The 4,153-nt window shown below is 43.9% G+C and overlaps 2 pseudogenes; both read right to left on the reverse strand.

The window, feature by feature from the left end:
* Positions 1 to 248: 248 nt before the first annotated feature.
* Positions 249 to 621, reverse strand: LOC111159241 (annotated as a pseudogene).
* Positions 622 to 2,653: 2,032 nt separating this feature from the next.
* LOC111159521 lies at positions 2,654 to 3,862 on the reverse strand (annotated as a pseudogene).
* Between the last annotated feature and the right edge of the window lie 291 nt (positions 3,863 to 4,153).

Here is a 4,153-nt window from a genome sequence, read left to right on the forward strand (position 1 = left end):
TTATCACAGTTACAAATAGAATGAGTGGAATGTTTAAGTTTAGGACAACCAAAAAAGCCCATGTACCTTTTTCAATATAATCATTTACTCAAATATACTGTAAAAAGGAATGGTGATAACACAGGAAGCAAAAATAAGCTCACGAGTGAAATTTCCAGAAGCTCATGAAAACAATACCATCCCAGATTGCAGATGCAAAAGGAGAAACAGTCTAATGGGGTTAAAGAGTACTCTAGTCGCGAAAGGTGTTAACTATTTTCACTTCCCGTATCACAAAGTTAGTCCACAGGAGGGTCTGGTGGATCTTGTCCATTATGAGGACTGGTTGGCTTGCCAGTTAGGTTGGATCCTCTTAGATGAGGAGGTCTCAGTAGGAACAAGATCACTGCAATAACCATCCAGTCCATCAAGATCAGGATGATACTGATGCCATTATCATCAGAGGGCCCTGGTAATTCCTGAAGACATTCCGTGTCTGTACAGTAGGACTGGGACTGCCTCAACAGATTGATCAGCCTTCTCACTGCATGTTCATGAGAGCAAACACATTCCCAGGGATCGAATCCACCTTCTGCCATGATTGCCCAGCTTGATTTAACTCGACTGTTTGAAACCACCCAGACAACAGATCGGGCGGGGAGGATGGGGGCCGGGACCAAGGCTCGGCAGAAAGACCGCCTGGCGCTTCCGGAACGCGGCCGCGGTGGCTCCTGGCCACTGGCTTCCTCCCCTCCTCGGTTTTGATTCGACTGACCCAGTCACTCTAAGCCACGAGACCCGGATCTGCCGGCTCCCGGGGGCGGAGGCACACCAGATGCAGAGACTCGAGACCCCAGCGGCCCGGCTGCCAAAATTGCTCAGTCTCTTAAAAAACAAGAAAAAGAAAAAGAAAAAGAGTGAAAGACTTCCTAGAACCAATAATGATGCCTATCTTCTAGTCCAACATTTTGAAGGTGCTATTTGCAAACCTTGCAACAAGGTGGGTGTTACTGTCTCCATTTTACAGGTAAGGAAGCAGAAGATTAGGGTAGTGGAGCTGGGAATTCTAACCCAGTGTGTCTAACTCCAAATCATTTGCCCTTCTCTGGTGCAGCATTGTTCCTTACAACTTCTTACCCATTCCCTGCATTTGTTTATATCCGCTCTGGTCTCCTGAGTCACTTTGCCCATACTCTGTCCTTTCACAAATAGGTAAATTGAGACTAAAAAGTTAAGTGCCTTTCCCAAGACTATGTAATTACTTAATGACTGTAAAATAGCCATCAAACGCCAAGGAAGCATTTGCTGATGAGAGTGATGTACATTGCTTATGGCAGTGCCTTTTCACATGGTAAGCAGTCAACCTTAGCTATTTTTACCATTGTTCATCTGTTCATTCTTTCCTTTAACAAGTATTTATTAGGCATTTCTTACAAATCAAGCACCTTGGAGTAAAAAAAAATAAACAAGATCAGATCCTTTTTGAAGCTCACACTAGCTGTCCCATCTGGGAACCACTAGATATATGTGGCTATGGAGCATTTTAAATGTGGCCAGTCTGGATTGCAATACGCGGTAAGCTCAAAAAACATACAGGATTTTGAAGATTTAGTACCAAAAAAATAAGCTAAAACATCTCAATAAATTGTATATCAGTTACATGTTGAAATGAAAGTATTTGGGATGTATTGAGTAAAATAAAAATATTATGAAAATTGTCTTATCTGTTTTTTTTTTTACACTTTATGTTTTAAAGATTTTACTCATTTATTTGTCAGAGAGTGTGCACAAGCAGGGGGAGCGGCAGGCAGAGACAGAGAGCAAAGCAGGCTCCCTGCTGAGCAAGGAGCCCAATGCAGGACTCCATCCCAGGACCCTGGGATCATGACCTAAGCCGAAGGCAGACGCTTAACCAACTGAGCTGCCCAGGCATCACTGTTTTTACGCTTTTTAATGTGGCTACTAGAAAAGTTAAAATTACATGTGGTTTGTGTTAGGTTTTAACTGAACAGCGTTGGTCAAGATTGCAAAAAAGATAAACACGATAAAATATAAACGCTATGAGAAGAGTCAACAGAATATTCTATGAGAGCACAGAGGAGCACCTGGCTTGGGAATTCAAGGAAGGCTTTACAGAAGAGGTAACATTTGGCTTGAATTCCAAAGGGTGAGTAAGGATTATTGCCAGATGAGTGTTTTCCAGGAAGAAGATGAGCATGCAGAATGTCACATAAACAGGTAAGAGTAACCAACAAGTTGAAATATGATAAACAGCTTGACTTTTCTCAAGTGTGGGATGGAGGGTAGGAGTGCTTGATGAGAAGTAGTAGGAGATGCAGTTGGAAGATAGATTAAAGAAAGATTATGAAAAGCCTTGCATGCCATACACTACTGAAATTTTTTTTAAAGATTTTATTTATTTGTTTGATACACAGAGAGAGAGAGAGAGAGAGAGAACACACAGGCAAGAGGAGTGGCAGGCAGAGGGAAAGGTAGAAGCAGGTTTCCTGAAGAGCAGGGAGCCTGATGCAGGGCTTGATCCCAGGACCCTGGTGCCCCTACTATTGAAATTTTTTTTTTTAAGACACATTTATTCAGCGTCATGATCAGACTATTACATTTAGCAATCAACAACATGGGTGCAAAAAAAAAAAAAATCTACATTAAAACCCTTTGTTGGAATGCTTTACACTTTCCACAGAACAGAAACTAAAATAACCTGTTATACAATTAGTCACAAATACAGTCCTCCAGTTTTTTTGCCCATACACATGAGTATTGTCTAAAACATGTCTTCTTTTGTAGCAGCTAGGTCCTGCCACCACTGTGTTTGGCTGAGTTCACAAATCTGTTGTAACCTGTAGCTTCCCTGTCACTTCTCTGGCTCTCCTCTCCTGCTAAGCTTTGTTTCCTGGCAGTAATTAAAACCTTCTGCCACTGCCATAGCTGCTGCTGCTGCTGGAACCACCATAGCCACCTTGGTTTCGTGGTTTGGCGAAGTATTGGCCTCTACCACCATAAGGGCCACAGCTTCTGCCTCCAAAATCGCCTCCGTTCATGGATCCAAAATTTGAGGATTGATTGTTGTAATTGCCAAAATCATTATAGCTTCCACCACCTCCAAAGTTCCTTCCATCATTACCAAATCCGTTAGAGCCATCCCCACTGCCACCATATCCACCACCACCTCGACTGCCACCAAAGCCACCTCGACCACTGAAGTGTCCTCCGCGACCAAAGTTGTCATTCCCACCAAAACCACCTCCACGACCACCACCAAAGTTTCCAGAACCACTTCGACCTCTTTGGCTGGATGAAGCACCAGCCATCTCTTGCTTAGAGAGCACTTTCCTTACTTCACAGTTGTAGCCATTCACAGTATGGTATTTTTGAATGACAATCTTGTCTACAGAATCATGGTCATCAAATGTTACAAAAGCAAAACCCCTCTTTTTGCCACTGCCTCGGTCAGTCATGATCTCAATCACTTCGATTTTCCCATACTGTTCAAAATAATCTCTTAGATGATGTTCTTCAGTGTCTTCTTTAATGCCACCAACAAAACTCTTTTTCACAGTTAAGTGGGCACCAGGTCTTTGAGAATCTTCTCTTGAGACAGCCCTCTTTGGTCCACAACTCTTCCATCCACCTTGTGTGGCCTTGCATTCATGACTGCATCCACCTCCTCCACAGTGGCATATGTGACAAATCCAGAGCCTCTGGAGCGCTTGGTGTTTGGATCTCTCATTACCACACAGTCCGTAAGTGTTCCCCATTGCTCAAAATGGCTCCTCAGACTCTCATCGTTTGTTTCAAAGCTCAGACCTCCGATGAAGAGCTTCTGCAGCTGTTCAGGCTCTTTGGGAGACTCTGACTTAGACATGACGGTGGTGGGAGGGGAGACTTTAACAATGCTTACTCGGCGGTGTACATGGGCAGAAAGCCACTATTGAAATTTTTGATGAAGACGACTGATATGATTTTATTTGAGCTTAGAAAGATAACTCTCGGGGCGCCTGGGTGGCTCAGGGGGTTAAAGCCTCTGCCTTCGGCTCAGGTCATGATCCCAGGCTCCTGGGATCGAGCCCCACATTGGGCTCTCTGCTCGGCAGGAAGTCTGCTTCTCCCCTCTCTCTCTCTGCCTGCCTCTCTGCCTACTTGTGATCTCTGTCTG

The sequence above is a fragment of the Enhydra lutris genome, unplaced genomic scaffold (genome assembly GCF_002288905.1).
Source record: "Enhydra lutris kenyoni isolate GAN:26980312 unplaced genomic scaffold, ASM228890v2 scaffoldscaffold68, whole genome shotgun sequence".
Lineage (NCBI taxonomy): Eukaryota > Metazoa > Chordata > Mammalia > Carnivora > Mustelidae > Enhydra > Enhydra lutris.